General features: G+C 40.1%; 1 long non-coding RNA gene across 1 annotated transcript in view; it reads right to left on the bottom strand.

Moving 5' to 3' along the window:
- The window catches only part of LOC106724770, a 78,477-nt gene extending 74,520 nt beyond the window's left edge, over positions 1-3,957 (bottom strand). Inside the window, exon 1 of the long non-coding RNA XR_001360609.1 lies at positions 3,832-3,957. This is a non-coding gene — a long non-coding RNA (uncharacterized LOC106724770). The remainder of the gene's footprint in view (positions 1-3,831) is intronic.
- Between the last annotated feature and the right edge of the window lie 15,791 nt (positions 3,958-19,748).

Genomic DNA, 19,748 nt, shown 5'->3' with positions numbered 1-19,748 from the left:
CCCCCCCCTCGAGTGCACAAATTTTTGTGCACCCGGCCTCTAGTCTATAATAATAAAAGCGTAATATGCTAATTAGACCGGACTACCTTCTGGACTAAGCCGCGGTGCCCCAGGGGTCGAGGCAGAGGCAGCCATGTGGCAGCAGGGGCCGAGCCCCTTGCACGAATTTCATGCATCAGGCCTCTAGTACTTTAATTAGACTACTGTGAGAAATAATCAGAGTATGGATACAACAAATAAATACATATGCCTAAAGTCATCAAATTGTGTACATTAATTATGTGCAGTTTTTTATATACCACTTATATTTTAACAGAGCTAAGGAAAAATAATAAGAGTAACTGTTTGATCATTTAATTATGTGAAAAAACTAGCTTATTTTAACTTTTTTAAATATATTTTATTGATTTTTTACAGAGAGGAAGGGAGAGGGAGAGGGATAGAGAGCTAGAAACATCAATGAGAGAGAAACATCGATCAGCTGCCTCCTGCACACTCCCTACTGGGTATGTACCCACAACCAAGGCACATGCCCTTGACCGGAATTGAACCTGGGACCCTTGAGTCTGCAGGCCGACGCTCTATCCACTGAGCCAAACCAGTCAGGGCTTATTTTAACTTTTTTCTAAGCATACAACCTTTAGATAATTTCTTCCATAACAATAGTGCTAATGATAGATTCATTATTTCTTACAGCTCCCACAATTTTTGTAAATATCTGATGAAAATATTTAATCAACATAGTTCATACATCCTTAGATTTTTCATCTTTCTTGTTTTGACAATTCCCAGAATACGTAAACACGACAATGGGCAGCCCACTGCTCCAGCTATCTACGTCTTTATTAGTCACCAAAGTATCTCTGAAGTACACTGCCTTTAACACTTGTCAAGGAAGATAAATAAGGGAATGAGAATTAAGCATCTAGAAAGTCCATAGCAAAGAAGAATTAAAAAGAAGGTTTATGGGGTGTATCATACCATTTAATTAGAAAAAATATATATGATTATTCAGCACCAACTAAGTACAAGGCAATGTGCTAAAAACGTAGAATGAGAAATAAGGCATGGTTTTTACTTGGATTCACCATATATTGAAAGCAAACTTCAGGTACATCATTAAAAACAATTATGTGTCATAAATTTCATGTTGGACATACCAAGTATGGAAACACAGGAAAATTTTCCCTAATTATCACTGGTTTAACTTCTTTTCTCTGTAAAGTGTGCAAGTTGTCTTACGTTCCTTAACTCTCTTCAAAATCTAACATTTTGTGATAATATTTTATTTTAAAAAAATTTTTAAATCTTTATGGTTGAAAGTATTACATATGTCCCCTCTGCCCTTCATTGGCCCCTTCTAGCCTGCCCCCACCCCAATTTATTTCAATCTTTTCTTAGCAGAGAGCTGGAAGATTTTTGCCTTTAATAAGTTAGGTGCCAGAGAATACGTAAGCTTTTGATCAAATGCTTTAGTTCAATAGGACAAGGATATTCTCACTGATTAGCAACTGAGGAAGCAGAAACCATTAGCTAAAACAAAGTTTTAATCTGATTTCTCTTGCTCCATCCAGCATTCCTAGCATGGGTGTGATTAACACTAGCATTCTTTGACAAACAGCAAATATATTTGATTAAAAGCTTTTTTTAATCTGTCACCATCACACTCCATTTTTCATATAATAATCAGGTGTGAAATCTCAGTTAACTAAAGAAAAGAATAAATACTAAAAACATAATAACATGTGTTAGGTACAGTTGCCCTAAGCTGTCCCCTCTTCCCTGTCTTTTTGCCTCACATTTGTGTGATATTCATGGCTGTGAAAGTTGTAAAGATTAAATAAAATAAATGACACATGTAAAGCCTTCAATAAATAATAGCTCTTCTTACCATTGCTATGAATACTACCAGTACTTATGCATTTTTTTTCTGCCATTCCCCACTCTCAAAGCTTCCCCAAGTGTAATGCTCTGTGTAATACTGAGAATACTTGAGAAGGTCTGGGAATGCATACAGAAAAAAAAATATTTAATTTAGTAATCATATATTTATATTAAAGTGACTTACCAGATTTGTTATTAAACAAATTTAACTAAGTTAAAAAAAAATAGTAGTGTATTTACAGAAGCACAATAGTATGTAAATATGTCAAAAGTCTTGAAGATGGTCCATGGACATTGAAAGTGGGAAACAAATAGAGCATAAACCACTGCTTTCACAATCTAAGGCAGTGGTTCTCAACCTTGGCTGCACATTAGAATCACCTGGGAATCTTTTTAAAATCCTGATTTCTGGGCCTCATCCTCCAGAAATTCTGCTTCTTTGTTACTAATGTTGTGGCCCCACCCCATAAGAAAGAAACAGAACCAGACATTTCCTGCCTTCAGAGTCCTAGAAATGCATAACTAAAATAGTCGGTGAAAAATGCTACAATTCTCAGAGCTCAATAATTCAAATCTTTATTATTTCTGTCCTTAAAATCCAGAAAGTGTACAACTCTTCTTGTATTTCTAGAGCCTGGGTCAGTGCCTGACACATTATAGGTATTTAGTCAATATTTATTGGATGAATAAATGAGGGAATTATAAACGTATAACGTAGGGTTCTCGGAAGAAGGGTTTGGGGAAAGCAAATAAGAAAGAGAACTTCTGAGGCCCAAAGTCAGGCCATTTCTTTGGTGGCTTCTTTTATCTACTATGTGTGGAAATGAGAGCCAAGCCGTGATCTCACTCCAGTAGAACCTGCTGGGCTAGTGCAGTTGGCAAGTAAGGTGAGGCCGACCACTCATGTCAAACACAACAAACTTGCCTAATGGATTCCCACAAGTACATTCTGATTGCCTTCTCCGGCCAAATCTGCCCTGGTAAGCTAGATCTAATTATCCACCATGGAATTTGGCCAGTTACACTGAGATTATAGTATGTTGAGAAAGCTGAACTTTAACCACACAGAAATAAAATCACAAGCATCTGGGACACTCCCTATTGTCTCTGGGTGATTTTTGAATTTTTTTTTTTTTTCAAAAAGAAAACAGTTGCTTTGGAGTCAATGAGTTTTCCTTTCAACTTGAGCAGTGGTTCTCAACCTTGGCTGCACATTAGAATCACCTGGGAATCTTTTTTAAATCCTGATTTCTGGGCCTCATCCTCCGGAAATTCTGTTTCTTTGTTACTAATGATGAGGCCCAGAAATCAGGATTTTAAGAAGATTCCCAGGTGATTCTAATGTGCAGCCAAGGTTGAGAACCACTGAACTAAAGGGAAATGTAAGTCAAATTGATTCAATTTTTTAATATAAATTGTCTGCACATGTCTTTACTGAAATAATTTAAAATTATTTAATAATGAACTCTGATATCTAAATAGAATACTGCACCCTTTATTAATCACCAAAAAAAATTTGTTTGGTGCAGGAAAAAAGTACAAAATGAATAAGATGCAGTCTCAAGTGCTGCCTTTTACAATCAGATTTTAACTAAAGTAGTTCAAAGCCGAAGAAAATGTTCTTCATCCCTCAGCAATAGATGCAGTAAAGTTTTTTTCAAATTTACAATAGAAGGTAACCATGCACATTGTCACATGTCCATGTCATGAAGCTAAACAACTTTTAATGTTCCTTTTAAGCAAATTTTCCAAATTTTTGGTAAACAAAAATTGTCTCAGGGTTATATTTGTGTGGGTGGCATTTTCAAGCTTTCTGGGTACAGCTGGGCTAAGTACTCTCCATAAACAAAGTAGAGGTTTATCAGAGTTTTCTTCACTTTGAAAAATAGTTCCCAGTAGGATCCCAACAGCTAGACAGTTTCCACAGTGCGTTACACTTTTGCTCACCTTATATACAACTCCTCAGGATCACACCTATAGGAGAGATGCAGGTACACATGCGACATTTGTTCTGCTCACCGTCTCAGAACTGACTCATTGGCTTTAATTTTCTCTTTTTCTTTCCTCCCAGTATGTCCCTTTCCTCTTGCATTGATGGACGCCACTTTGCAACATGCCTCCTTCCTTTTCTCTATTTTTATCTCATTTCATCAACCTCACTGGTACATTTGTTTTCTGAGAATTTCTGCCTTGGCAGAGAGTTACTTAGTGGAGCCACAGGAGTGACTAAGCAAAGTTAGAGAAAGCAAAGGTGATTCTATTGGCAGTGAGACCTGATAGAAAGAATACCAGCTTGAAATTGAAAATCCTGGGGGATTGGTTCTGGCACCAAGCTTCACCATGTGGCCTTTGAAATTCAAGGAACGTCTTGAATGTGTCAGTTTCCTCATCTACATAATTAACATGCTAACACAAAAATGACAAAGTCTAATCAGACTGCAGGAGAGTTTTTTGTCACATTAATTTGTAAAGTGCTTATCTCTGTGTCATGTGAGATGTGGTTGTCAATAATGTCGGTCACCAGCTGCAAAGGAGATACCTGTGCACACCTCTGTTCCCAGCCTTCTGTCCACTCTTGCCTCTCAGGGATATTTAGGAGTTCATTCCTCGAGGTACAAGAAATCCATACATATGGGCAATCCTGCCATCTTTGTACTCTATCTAGTTTTTGGTTTCATTAAATCTTCTCCCAGTCTGCTTTCTTGACAGTCCGATGCTAGCCATGATCTTTTCAACTGGCAAACAGGACCCACACCCCCAGCTACAATCTGGTTATCTACCAGCATCTGATTGAACTAGAATTGAGTGGGGTGATGTCACTCTGGAGTCAGACTGGCTTTTGTTTAAACACACATTATAATGGAATAGCTGAACACCTTGAACTTGTTATTTAATTTCTCTGGAGCTCCATTTTCTCATTTATATAAAGAAGGTCTAATATCTACACTGTAAAGGGATGAAGCTTTATTATATATAGCCCAAGAGGTAAAAGTAATATGCAACCCAAATGTGGATATTTAGAATTGTCCAGATATTTAATTTATAGTCTCTTAAAGATAAAGGATTTTAAAGAAAAGTAACTGTGCAATTAAAATAAGATACACTTGCCCTGGCCAGTGTGGCTCAATTGGTTGGAGCATGGTCCCATATATCAAAAGGTTGTGGGTTCAATTCCTGGTCGCAGCACATACCTGGGTTGCAGGTTCAATCCCAGTCAGGGTGTGTATGGAAGGCAACCAATCAGTGTTCTCTCTTTCTCTCTCTCTCTCCCTCTCTCTCTCTCTTTCTCTCCTGTCCCCTCTCTCTGAAATCAACAAGCATATCCTTGGGTGAGGATTTAAAATTTTTTAGAAAGTAAGAGATTGTGGTTTCTTTGAGCTCTGCTCTGGCACAATGATTAAAAGTAGCAGGTACTTAATTATTTTTAATGAGTAAATAATGAATGGATGAATTCTATAGAAGTTTAGAGAAATATTGAATTTCACATCTCTCCTCTAGGTGCAAACCAATACCTCCTAACCTACAGTGTATTGCATTTCCTGTCTTCTCTACAACTGACATGAAAATTGTCCTAAAAAATTTCATAGTTTTATGCCTGTCACAGTATAGAAGTAAGCAACCAGAAATGTATGTTCTCCCAAAGTTATCTCTTTATTTTTATATTTTTAAGCTTTTTATCAAAACAAGTTTCTAGAAATCATTAAGAAACACAATTGTGTAAGTACTATAAAGAAACAGAATTGTGCAAGAAGAGGCTTTACAAAGCCCTTGTGCAATACTGCTTTGAGTACTTTCCATTTTCATGTCCTACTCTTAAGAAAACATGTTTTGCCAAAGTTCATTATTATTTTCCTAGAGTATACATTTCCCCCTAAATATGGAAAGAAATAAAAATAATTATACTAACCATGAATTTTTTTAACTAAGCCTCAAATCTATTTTTTCCTACAGATTCACTGTGACAGCAACAGATAAAATTGAATGAGAGCTGAATGCATTATCCTGTAAATTGAATATAGAAGAACAACCAAATACAATAAATCAATCCAATACCTTACTTTTAACTTTCTTTCAAACCAGAACATGAGTTCCTTAAGTAACTTAAACAGTGCCCCCCAATCTCCACTTCCCTTTCTACAGGAAATATGACTGGAGACCATCTTGGAGTGCCATGAAAGCTGAGGGGCAAAGCTAAATTCCATCTAAAAGCACAAAGAAACAGGACCAGCAAGAATGAAAGATGCCTGTCCTGTTTCCAAAAGCAAGGGGAGGAGATGAGCCAAAAGAACAATGACATATTACAGCCCAGGAGCTAAAATTAAATTCGTGTAAACAATTCTTGTTGAAACTAGAAGCCAATGTAGATTAGGCAAGCCAGGTGATGAGTTCTTTCCTGCCAGAACAAGCCAGAATGAGAGTCACCTCCCTCGCATTGCGACATGGCTAGGGATAGAAGTGAGGTTCATATGGAAAACCAGAGGATTATGAACTGAGTATGGCAACTCTTAAATTCTATATTAACTTATTGTATACTAGAGGCCTGGTGCACAAAAATTTGTGAGGACCCTCACCTCATGAGGGTGTGGCCAACCTGGGTGAGGGGCTGATGGCTGTTTGCAGGCTGGCCACAGCCCCTTCAGTGTGGGGGGGTCCTGATGGGGTGCCTGGCCAGTCTGGATGAGGGGTTGATGGCTATTTGCAGGCTGGCCAAGGCCCCCAGCCACCCAAGCTCCCAGTGGAGGCTGGCTGGAAGCAGGTATCTGGGGTTTATTATCTTCTATAATTGAAACTTTGTTGCCTTGAGTGGAGGCCACAGCCGGCCAGGGCAGGCAGGAACCTTGGCTTCCTCCATTGTCAAGGCAACCAAGCCTCCTGCTTGCTCCAGCTCCGTGGCTGCCGACTGCCATCTTGGTTGGGTTAATTTGCATATAGTCGCTCTGATTGGCTGGTGGGCATGGCTTGGGGCATAGCGGAGGGGTGGTCAATTTGCCTGTTTCTCTTTTATTAGATTAGACTAGAGGCCCGGGGCACAAAAATTTGTGCACTTGGGGGGGGGGGGTCCCTCAGCCCGGCCTGTGCCCTCTCACAGTCTGGGACCCCTCGGGGGATGACCACCTGCTGGCTTAGGCCCACTCCCTGGGGGGTTGGGCCCAAGCTGGCAATCAGACATCCCTCTGGCAGCTCGGGAGCTCTCAGGGGATGTTCACTTGCCAGCAGGAAGCAGGCCTAAGCTGCAGTCGGACATCCTTAGCGCTGCTGAGGAGGCGGGAAAGGCTCCCACCACCACTGCTGTACTGGCAGCCGTCAGCATAGCTTGTGGCTGAGCAGAGCTCCCCCTGTGGGAGCACACTGACCACCAGGGGGCAGCTCCTGCATTGAGCGTCTGCCTCCTGGTCGTCAGTGTGTGTCATAGTGACCAATCATTCCCAGTCTTTCTGCTGTTAGGGTCAATTTGCATATTACCCTTTTATTATATAGGATAGAGGCCTGGTGCATGGGTGGGGGCCGGCTGGGTTGCCCTGCAGGGGGTCCCGGATCAGGGTGGGGGGCCCCACTGGGGTGCCTGGCCAGCCTGAGTGAGTGGCTGATGGTTGTTTACAGGCTGGCCACAGCCCCTTCAGGATAGGGGTCCCCGCTTGGGTTCCTGGCCAGCCTGAGTGAGGAACTGATGGCTGTTTGCAGGCTGGCCAAGGCCCCCAGCCACCCAAGCTCCCAGTGGAGGCTGGCTGGAAGCAGGTATCTGGGGTTTATTTATCTTCTATAATTGAAACTTTGTTGCCTTGAGTGGAGGCCACAGCTGGCCAGGGCAGGCGGGAAGCTTGGCTTCCTCCATCACCAGGGCAACCAAGCCTCCTGCTTGCTCCAGCTCCGTGGCTGCCGACTGCCATCTTGGTTGGGTTAATTTGCATATAGTTGCTCTGCTTGGCTGGTGGGTGTGGCTTGTGGGATAGCAGAGGGGCGGGCAATTTGCATGTTTTTCTTTTATTAGATTAGATATGAAAACCCCATATTTCTTCCTTATACCACCCAACATGCTGAAAGCCAGTTGTTTAAATAAAGGAATCTGAATGAGAATTTCTAACTCTCATATAATTATTTCTCTTAACACATATTTCTTGAATAACCACTGTGGGCATGACCACTGTGGTAGAACCTTTGAATAATACAAAGATAAATAAGGCATAGTCCCTACCCTCAGAAGATCAAGGAAGTCAGACATGCACGCAAATAACTATATAAGAGTAATCAAAAAAGGGGAGAAAGAAAGAAGTTCAGGCCAAATTGGTTTGTTGGCATTAATGTGTGAAAGAGTCACCTTTAAATCCTATCCCATAGCCCGGTTATTAGCAACTCCTTTGACCAGAATCCAACTATGATGTTAGTTTTTGCTGGATTTTAAATTAAACCTATACTACTGGTTCTCTGATGCAGCTAAATTATAGAAGGAGGCCTGAGGTAGATATAAACTCCTACAATACCTTTCCAAAGGCATTTGGGGCTTGTTTTAAAAGACCATTCTCAAATATATGCAAGAAGCCAGGGGAGTTATGGAAGAAAACACCATCTATTAAATTAACTTATGATTCCTAATTTTGTCATGAACAACTATAAACCTTTCTAAGTAAGCTAAATAGTCATTAATGTGGAAGGGTAAATAAATTATAGAATATTTCCTACAATAATTTTAAAGAATGAGGTATCTCTAGCATAGAAACATCTCCATATGTATAGAAGTGAAAGGAAACAGCCAGGAGGAAACAATTCAGGCTATAAACTAGGCCTGTTATTTGATGCAACTTAAATATTTTTTCTAAAGGTTAAGCAGAAGCAGGAAATGATGCAAATATGCTAATAAAGTATGAAATATGATGCACTCTTTACTTATCACTATTATGTTACACCTCCAGAATTATAATGATTTAAAGTAAATTTTTATAAAATGTTTTTGGTATTTGAATTAATTTTATTACCTACCAAAAAATATTTTGTCTTCAGGTATTGTCTTTAAGTACAGTGTGCAAAGATTTTTTATATTGTCTCCATATATTACTAGGTTGTTTTAGACCCTATCTCTGTAGCCACTTTCATAAGCTTTACCTTCATGTGTAAAGCTTTCAATCTAGTTAACCCATGTAGATTATAATTTCAATTCACAAAGGGAAAAGTGAACAGACTCAACTTCTATTATTAAGTGGATACCCTGCCTCCATATCAGCCCGAAACAGATCTGTTATCAGTTATCTTTATTCTTCTTTATAAGAGAGGAGAAAGAAAAAGAGAGGAGGGAAAGAAGTTCAAGAAAAGATAGAAGAAAAGTACTGTCCACCCCTGCCAATAGCAGAAATTGCAAGTTGTTGTCTGTTAAAAGTCTGTTCCATTTATGATAAGTTATTTCCCCAGGCCCCATTCTGTGCCTTCTGTTTTAAGTGATTACTAAAATCTTCCCCTTTAAAAAACAACTGTTTATCATGACTCATGTCTATAATGACTTAGGACCCTCAAATGTGATCATAACCTTCTCCCCTTCTAAGAAAATTCATAAAGATAAAAAGCCAGCCTCAGGTTTTTATGAGCTAGCTCACTTCTAGAAATGAGACAGCATGCCACAGAACGAAAGCCCAATATCTTAGTTTCTAAAAAATTTGAAATCCTCAGCCAAGGGTAGCTTGCACAGGAAGTGGGGCTCAACACAGCAGTTCGAATCAGCTTTCTATGAAGAAGACAAAGGCAAATACACAGAGAACAGTCGTTACACAAGTAGAACAGGTGCATCCACCCCCTCCTGGTGCCACAGCCAAAGCTAAACACACCCAGGCTGTTCCACCAGAACTGGTCTGAATTCAAATCAATAGAAAGCTTGTTGCCATGGGTTGGGTGGAAGCTGTGTTTAATGCCAATCAACATATGCTTGATTACCCAACAGGGAAAATAAAAAAGTAAAGTAAACATGTGTACCTGTATCTATACAAATCTTTTGAAAGGACTTGAAGCTGAGAAACTAGAACCAAGAGAGAATGGTATTAGCTCAATACGTATGAAATAAGCTCCAACACTCTCTGAAGCAACTTTCTAATTCCTATAGAAGAATCTTCAATGATGAACCCTCAAACCAGTCACCCTCAACAGAACTTATTGATTTACTGTAATTACCTTAGTTAGATTGCTGGCAACCAAAGAAATAAACTAAGATAAATTAAAATAATAATAATACTGTAATGAAGATCATTATGGTTACCATTTATCAAGCACCTATTAGCTGCCAATTTGCTATATTTAGCTATATAGCCTAATCTCCATCATAGTCTTGTGAAGTAGGTTTGATTGTACCCATTTTACACATAAAGAAACTACATCAAATATAAATTACTTTTCCCCAAAATACCCAGCTAGAGTTAAAGAGCCATAGTCAAATTCCAAATAAACTCTCTCCACTACACCAGGAGTCAGAAAACTACAACCATTTGGTGAAATCTGCCCCGCTGCCTGTTTCTGTAAGGTTGCATTGGGGCACAGATCACTCATGTATCTGTGGCTGCTCGGGTGCCACAATAGCAGAGTCGAGCAGTTGTGACAGAAACCATATGGCCCACAAAAACTAAACAATTTGCTATCTGGCCCTTTAGAGAAAAAGTTTGCCAACCTCTGCTCTGCAGTATGCCATTAAGAATTTTTTAAAGTTTGAGTAAAATAAGTACTTCAGAGAATTCTGATAAATGGGGGTGTTCATTTTGTTGTTGTTGTTAACAGCTACCCTAAGACATTCTGTCTATGCAAGAGCTTTTTCCTACTCCTTAAAAATTCAGTTGGGGAAGAATATGTGTGTATCAGAAAACAAGAATCTGAATTTTGTTGACTACTTCTTTCATCTCCTGACAAGTTCTACCTCCAGCTTCTCCTCACCTCCAGTTCTCGAGTTAGGCACCTAAGAGAGAAAGGGAGGGAGGAACACAATGAAAACATAGTGCTATAGGTCTGTGGAACTTCCATTCCATTTTCAGGCCCTGCCACCTGCCATGGCAGACTCTCAAGGAAGGACATGCCAAATCTCAGGGTCTACTGTTTAGGTTTGTGAGAGTAATGCAAGCCTGAGTGGAGGACGTTATAGACTAGAACAGTGGTCGGCAAACTCATTAGTCAACAGAGCCAAATATCAACAGTACTTCTTCAAAACAGACTCACCCAGGCGGAAAACCGACTTCTGCGCATGGGAGAAGTTTCAATAGCACTGTACATGCGCGCCTGCACATGGTATTTTGTGGAAGAGCCACACTCAAGGGGCCAAAGAGCCGCATGTGACTCGCAAGCCACAGTTTGCCGACCACTGGCACTAGAATAACAGAATTTTAATATGGAGGGCACATTAGATAATAACCAATTGAGATGATTCATTTTATTTAAAAAAAAAAAAAACAAGAGCCCAGCAAAACTGAGTGACTTGCTCAAGGTTAAAGAGGTAGCAACAGAGAAAAGGCTTCTTTGATCCAATCTAGCACACATTCAACAAGATCTGGCTTAAGGCCACCGTTTATCTTATTCACCAGCTTCCCTATATTCATTAATTTCATGTCCCTTCTCAAGACTACACCTTTGATGGGAAGAGCGCCTTTGGGGAATCAAGCAGACTTGGGTTCAAATCCTGCTTTAGTCACTTAGTACTTGTGAAAACTTAGGAAAGCCAGTAATCCACTTGAAGTCTTTTCATGTACGTAAAATATAGTTAATTGTTGCCTAAATGTAAAAAAGATGAACTGACATAGCAACAGTCAGTGCCTAACAAAGCATCCAGCACATAGTAAGAACTTTCCCAAAATGTGGCCAACACTAGCATTGTTCTTACAAGACAAGTGAGCTGCATCACTTCGGTCCCCTCTTAAACAACACAGTCAGGAGATGTTAATGGTTGGACCAAGTGTCATTTCATGGTTCAAGCATAGATGATAACATGCTGTCTGCCTATGGTAGAAGAAAATACATTTCATCTGAGAAAACTCACTTTTAGCTTTCTAATTAAGTCTTGTGCCAGTGCATATAATTTTTATTACTGTATATGTTACGATTTATGGACAGTCCTGTTAATTACAAGGTTTTTATTGGAGAGACAGGTTTCAGGATAAGTCTGCCATCTGACTTGCTAGTACTTGTTAAAAGTGTTTACAGTGTGACTCATTTACATGTGTGTTTGAGTATGTGTGTTTAGGAGTGATGTTATTACATTTTTCTTGCACATCGTGAGAAATCTGTGACTCATATTTGTTCATATATAAACATTGCACATCACGGACTCTATCCCTTCACATACCCTAATGTCCAGATTATGTTCAAGGGCGAGTTTCAGATTATTTTCAAGGTTTTATACAGACAGACTCACTTGGACTGGTCCTTGCTCTCAGCTACCAGGTACTCGTTTTGTGGCATGGTGACTACCGCCGGGCCGCCAAGTGCTGTCCCCTGGGGCATGAAGAAGCTCTCAATTCTTGGGTCTCAGAGACTCGTGAACCAACTCTTCGCAACTTGCAACAGGAAAAAAAGCTTAAAACTTTTATTTTAACTTTACCGCAGTTTTTCTGAGATGAAAAATCACTTTCCATTCAGTTTATGATTATTGGAAAACGTTTTATTATTGATTTATATAACAAAAATTATTTTTAAAGTTTTATATGATTTTTAGAAGGCAAGCCTTATATGTTTGATGATGTAACATAAAACATAAAGCATATTTAATAAGAAATAACTTCTTTTAATTTATAACAGAAATTGCTGCCTCTGATAAAATATAAAAGCCATGAGAGGACAGGGATCTTTTACTATCTTGTCATTATTTTAAAGGCCTACAAGAGTGTGCCTGGAACATAATGAGCATCAATAAATCTTTGTTGAAGATGCGAATGTTGAGACACTTGACGTTTTCCAAGAGGCTCCTTCTAGTATCTTCATTTTTTTTTTAGATTCTTTTTTCTTTTTTCTGTTCTGATGGGGTGTTTTTTGCTTCCTTACATTCCAAGTCACTTATTTGATTATGAGCATCATCTACTCTACTGTTGATTCCCTGTAAATTATTCTTCATTTCAGACTTTCTTTTTTCTGGATTTTATGTCATTTTTCAGGCTGTTAAAATTCTCACTAAGTTCCTTGAGCATTCTTATAACCATCATTTTGAACTCTGTATCTGGTAGTTTGCTTGCCTCAATTTCATATAGTTCTTTTTATAGATAGTTCTCCTATCCTTTCATTTGGGAACTGTTTCTTTGTCTCTGCATTTTGGCTGCTTTGCTATGGTTGTTTCTATATATTAGGTAGAGCTACTAAATCTCCCAGACTTGGTAAAGTAGCCTTGTGTAGTAGGTGTCCTATAGGGTTCAGTGGCACAGTCTCCCCAGTCACCCAAGCTGGGCACGCCAGGTGCACTGGCCTGTTGTAGTTGAGCTTTGATTTGCTGTTTGGGTTAATGGGTGGGATTGACCCCAAAGCCAATTGGCTGTGAAGACTGGCTGTAACTACAGCAGAGGATCTGCTGTGCAGGAGTCAACCCCATGGAGCAGGACTTGCTTCAATGCTCACTGAGTCCAACCCTTGAGTATGGAGGTTGTAATTTGGCATAGTCTGAAGCTGTTCACCAGTTGCACTAGCCCTGGGGCCTCCCAAGAGGTACAAGGTCAGCCACCACATGCATTCTGCCCGGGGCCACCTGGCATGAGCTACAGAGTAATCTGCAGGTGGCTGATACTTATGCTGGGCTTGGAGGTGCCCAGGAGAGGCCAAGCTGCAAATCAAGGTGGCTGCCACTAGTGCCAGGCCTGGGGCCACTTAGCAAGAGGTGCAGGCTATTCATAGGCCACATGCTGCTTGCTTGAGGAAAGAGAGGCCAATTGTATGGGGAAATAGTGGAAATGGCATAACTGAGGCCACAAGTTGGGTGGGGACAGGTCACAGGGAATCACCAGGGTGCGGCAAACAGTATAAGCCCAGTTGATGGAGACTCAGATATGGCACCTGCCTGTCAGATCTGTGAGATTCTCAGAAAACAATGATCTCTGCCAGCACTTTTGTCTGGCAGAAAACTGCCACCCAGCTCTTGCCCTAATGCCAAACAATTCAATTCCTCCCCGTATATCCCTGATTCCTTTCAAGCTGCTGCCCCAGCACTGGAGCTCAGAGGGAGAGAGTCCAGGGAAGACCAAGTAAGGCCCTTTACAAGGAACTGCCTGGGACTCCAGAAGCCTCCATCTCCCTTAGCCTCGATCCCCACTGGTTTTTACAGCCAGAAGTTATGGGGACTTCTCTTCCTGACACTGGAACTCTGAGCTGGGGGGCCTGGTGTGGGGCTGGGACCCCTTGCTCCTCATGGGAAACATCTGCAGCCAAGATATCCCTCGAGATATTAAAAGGTCATGTATAGGACCAGCCCCTTCTGTGTCTCTGCCCCTCCTACCAGTCTTGATGTGGCATCTTCTTTAAATTCCTAGTTGTAGGACTTCCATTCAACTAGATCTCAGCTGATTCTGAATGATGTTGTTCTGTCAGTTAGTTGTAATTTGGTGGTGGTTGTGGGAGGATTGGAGTACCATATTCATCTACACTGCCACCTTGACCAGGAAGTCCTTGCTGGATTTTTTCTTCATCTAATTAGTCTGAGTTTGAATGTGAATTGTATTTATGTCTTAGGAACTGTTCCTTATATATATGTAATCAAATACAATGTTGAGCCTATAATTTTAAAATAAAAAAGCATTAACAATGTAAAAAATATGCAACAATGTCTTCAGAATGATTAAAGAGACTAAAGAGGTAGTATCAACACATATTATCAAAAGTTTTTTGCTAGAAAAGTTTTGGCACTAATTCTTAGGATTAAATACTACAGTCTATACTATTTTTTTCTGAAAAATAATCTTTTATGCTAAAATTTGTGCCAGAAAATTTCATTTTTACATCTGTTAGTATAAATTAATCTGAGGAATATGCACTCCTTTCTGAGTGGGATCCAACCATGTTCAAGTTATGTCACTACTTCTCTTGGTCACTCAACTGACTCTATTCACACTTTTACAATGAGTTCATATATAGTTTCACCAACTAGAATATAAACATTATCACTAGGGATCTGCATTACTTATAATACTGTAACTGACTCTACTCATTCCCTTCCATTTACATCCAAAATTTGATACTAATTTACTTTCTATCTCTTCTCACTTATAAATTATCCACCCTATTAAAAGGCATAGTTGTGACAATTCTAAGTTTCAGCTGCCCACTATGTTCCCATCCATTCCATCTCTTAAAGGTGTTCAAAGTGTTAACCGGTTGTATTTCATCCTAGAGACAGCTGGGTTTCAGGGAGAGGAAAAATGTTTCATTATCTTACTCTATTGCCCAAGACAAATGTGCTATTGTATTGCATGTAAAATGTCATCTTTGAAGTATATTAAGGATATGCTGTGAGGTAAGCCATCTGGAAAATACAGTATAGAATTGGAAATAATTATAAGTTAGTTTATTGCACTTTTTTTCCAGTTAAGCCTACCATGATAGCTGCTAAAACAATATAATGAAAAGGGTAGATGCTCTGAAACCACACAGGTTAAATGCTACCTCCAACTATTATTAGTTAGTATACAAGTTATTTAGCTTCTCTGATACTTTTGTCTTGTCTGTAAAATTGAGATACTACTGCATGTTGCATAGGGGTTTTATGAGGATTAAATGAAACAATATTTGTAAAGCACTTGGAACAGAGTAGACAGTAAGTATAACGTCTCCTCTCTTCTTTTAAATATAGAGGATATTTAATATTCTTTACATATAGAATATTAGGTAATCCAATAATATTTGTACACCATGTTGATGAGCACGTTGGTTGAGCTTCCATGTAATTCTCTTTCAATTTCAGGGGAGGAAGGGCTTTGGAAAATCAAGTTTTAAGTTTCCTCAGGAATCCTCAGGCTGGAGTGTATTAGGACCACCCAGACAATCTTAGTAGGAAAGCGCTGTCCGTGGTGCTAGTAATCGCGCATACCCCTGGCAAAACTTCGCCTGCCCAAAGTTCTTTGCCAGTGAACTTGCTTAGCGAAGCTCACATATCTGTCTCATGGTAAAGTCTCAGTCATTCTACCCACTGGCTTTTCACCTGTCTTGCCAATCTATGTCCCCTTCAACCAAACAACAACAACAAAAAAAGTATCTTCCATCTCCTTATCACCCCAAAATAGTTTTTATTTTTCAGACACTGACAATGCCTACCACTTAAGAAAGTGGATCAAAAATTGGCTCAAGTGCCCTACCCGTGGTCGGCAAACTGCGGCTCGCGAGCCACATGTGGCTCTTTGGCCCCTTGAGTGTGGCTCTTCCTAAGCCTTAGGAGTACCCTAATTAAGTTAATAACAAAGTACCTACCTATATAGTTTAAGTTTTAAAAATTTGGCTCTCAAAAGAAATTTCAATCGTTGTACTGTTGATATTTGGCTCTGTTGACTAATGAGTTTGCAGACCACTGCGCCTAACCGGTTTGGCTCAGTGGATAGAGCGTCGGCCTGCGGACTCAAGGGGCCCAGGTTCGATTCTGGTCAAGGGCATGTACCTTGGTTGCAGGTTCAATCCCCAGCTCTGGTCAGGGCCCGTGCAGGAGGCAACCAATTGGTGTGTCTCCCTCACATCAATGTTTCTCTCTCCCCCCCCCCCACCTTCCACTCTCTCTAAAAATCAATTGAGGTATGCCAGTTGGTTCCATACCTCAATGTGGGGTTGGGGGGACAAGAAGAGATAAACGAAAGAACATATATTTATATGCATAGCCCATGGACACAGGCAATAGTGTGGAGGAAGGAGGTGCTAGGAGGAGTGGGGGGGGGGAGGAGAGGAGATGGAAGATACCTGTAATACCATCAACAATAAAATATGTATTAAAAAATGATGAGGGGAAAAACAATGGAAAAATATCATTGGGTGAGGATTAAAAAACAAGAAAAAATTGGCTCAGGCTATCTTTTCCTAACCTTTTTGTTAAGTTTCAAAGAAATCCAAGGTGAGAAGACAGGAAACAGTTAATTTCCAATGCATTATTTAAAAAAACTCTCTTCAGCTGCACCTCGACCTTGAGTTAAGTTCCCTTCTTCCTTATTCCCCAAATTCCCTGTAAAAACAAGTCTCAGTAAAGTTATCATATTAAATTGAAACTCTCTATTTATTAGTTCTGAGTGCCATTGGGGGAGTTAATTAAAAGCTAGGACCTAGATCTTATTCAACCGTGAATTCCTGGACATGCTGAACTAAGTTGTTTTTTTATATATATAAATATATTTTATTGATTTTTTACAGAGAGGAAGGAAGAGGGATAGAGTTAGAAACATCGAAGAGAGAGAAACATCAATCAGCTGCCCTATGCACACCTCCTACTGGGGATGTGCCCGCAACCAAGGTACATGCCCTTGACCGGAATTGAACCTGGGACCTTTCAGTCTGCAGGCTGATGCTCTATCCACTGAGCCAAACCGGTTAGGGCTGAACTAAATTTTGTTGAACTAAATTTAATCACTGGATCCATTAGAGGGAAGGTCCCAACAACACGTCTTTATTTTTATTTCATTTAAGATGTCTTAATGTTGACATTATTGCAGGAGTCCCCATTGCCCCCGCCACTGCTTTGCCCACTTCCACCCTCCTCTGCCTCCCCTAACAACACGCCTTTAAAAGGCAACCTGCCACCTGGCCAGTGTGGTTCAGTGGTTGAGCACTGACCTCCTATGAACCAGGAGATCACAGGTTCAATTCTCAGGCAGGGCAAATGCTGGGGTTTCAGGCTCGATTTCCAGTAAGGGGGCGTGCAGGAGACAGCCAATCAATGATTCTCATCATTGATGTTTCTATCTCCCTTCCTCCCTGAAATCAATAAAAAAAATGTATTTTAAAAATAAAATAAATAAATAAATAACAACCTGCCTTGCAACATTTGGCTGTGCACTAAATTTTAGACTAACCAGGCTGTTCTGATAAAGATATTCTGGACTGAATTCATTTGCCACCACATCCACCTATATCAGTCTAGTGACTCAGCCCCTGAGAGTGACTAGTAAAGAACTAATGTCATTCCTTTCAAAGACTCTGCTTCCCACTGTCCATTTTTCCTCCTTTTCCTCCAATTCTACCAACACACCTGTAATTCCCAATACACTGCATAGATACTGGCCCCAAAGTCTAAGCAAAACAACTCACTGGGTTGTTTCACCCAAAGGTAGACTTCTATTGCTTTGGCCAGATGAAGGAATAGAGCCATCATCAACAAACAAAAGGACAATTTCTTTTTCCAGATAAGAGTAGAGGCTCAAATAAGATTAAAAGGCAGAGGAACCAAAAAATCTGAAACCTAAAAAATGTGGGTAGGGTGAGAGAGAAATAATTATTAATACTGCTTCTTTCTCTTCTCCATCTGGGTGAACTTCCACTCTCTTGAAAATCAGTATCTCTTCAGCCCTCACTACCACTTCCATAGGCCTTCCTTTCTTTAAAGAGCTCTTCCTCATTCTATAGTGGTATGAGGGGAGGGGAGTCCAAGCTAAGGCATGCCAGAAGAAACATATGGAGTCTCATTTGCAAGCAAGCAAACAATTGCCCTCCCTTTAAGAGTCTTCCTCCTTGGCATTCTGAACCAAAAATGATGTAGTAAATAAAAAACGATTCAGTGTTAGGAGAGACCTACTTTCATGTAGTTTTTCACCAAAGTTTTTAGGCAACAAACACACAACTTGTGGCTCTCTTCCTATTTCAATCAAGCATCAGCTATAATTTTTTAAATCTTTAAAGCAATGCACGAATGCAGTGGTTCTCAACCTTCTGGCCCTTTAAATACAGTTCCTCATGTTGTGACCCAACCATAAAATTATTTTTGTTGCTACTTCATAACTGTAATGTTGCTACTGTTATGAATTGTAATGTAAATATCTGATATGCAGGATGGTCTTAGGCGACCCCTGTGAAAGGGTCGTTCGACTGCCAAAGGGGTCGCGACCCACAGGTTGAGAACCGCTGCATTAATGCAAACTCACCTAGGAAGATTAAGAAGAAAAGCACTTGGCCTTTAAATCTTCAGAAGAGGGTTTAATGACAGGTTCAACCTGTTTAATGGCAGAGCCAGCACCACACCCCTGTTTTATTGTGTTTCATTATCATTGCATAAATTCCCTTTATTACTCACGACAAGTAAAAATGAAATACTTGCTGAGGTGGGTTTTAATAAGTAAGAGTAAAATCAAAAATAAACTGTTCAAATATCATGAAAGTGTGATCTCAGATTCTTAAAATATACATATTAATATTTTTAGGTGCCTGACATGTTGTCACTCTCAATCTAAAGGTCATTTTTTACAAGGAGTGTAACCATAACTCAAAGATGAAAATAATAAGTAGCACATTCAAAACAGGATTCTCGGGATTTTTCTCTTACCAGGTATACTGATTTTTTTTTTGACTCATTCAAATAGGAAGACACACCCAAAAGAAAATTGCTAAGGTTGGTGCAAGATGTGAAGCTAGTGAAGTTCAAGTACTGCCTGGGGATGAATATAACCTGCATGACCGGTGCAGAGCTGTCACTTTCAGACATCTTAAGACCGAGTTATTTTAAATGTCTTTCTGTCATTGATTCTACGGGGAGCGACTAACGTCTCCAGCGTGAAGCCAGCTGAAGGAATAGAAAGACGCTGCTCCGCCTGCTGGAGGGAGGAGCTGAGTACATTGATTCTATGTTTCCAAAACCTTGACCAAGACTTTCCCGGACTCTGGGTGAGTAAGGCCGGGGCCTCCGAGCTCCGGCGTCTGGCGCATGCGTCCTAGCACCCTCTGGGCTCGCTCCACTCCCCTATCCCCGCCCC

The sequence above is a fragment of the Myotis brandtii genome, unplaced genomic scaffold (genome assembly GCF_000412655.1).
Source record: "Myotis brandtii unplaced genomic scaffold, ASM41265v1 scaffold963, whole genome shotgun sequence".
NCBI lineage: Eukaryota > Metazoa > Chordata > Mammalia > Chiroptera > Vespertilionidae > Myotis > Myotis brandtii.
This window is presented reverse-complemented; position numbering and strand designations above follow the sequence as displayed.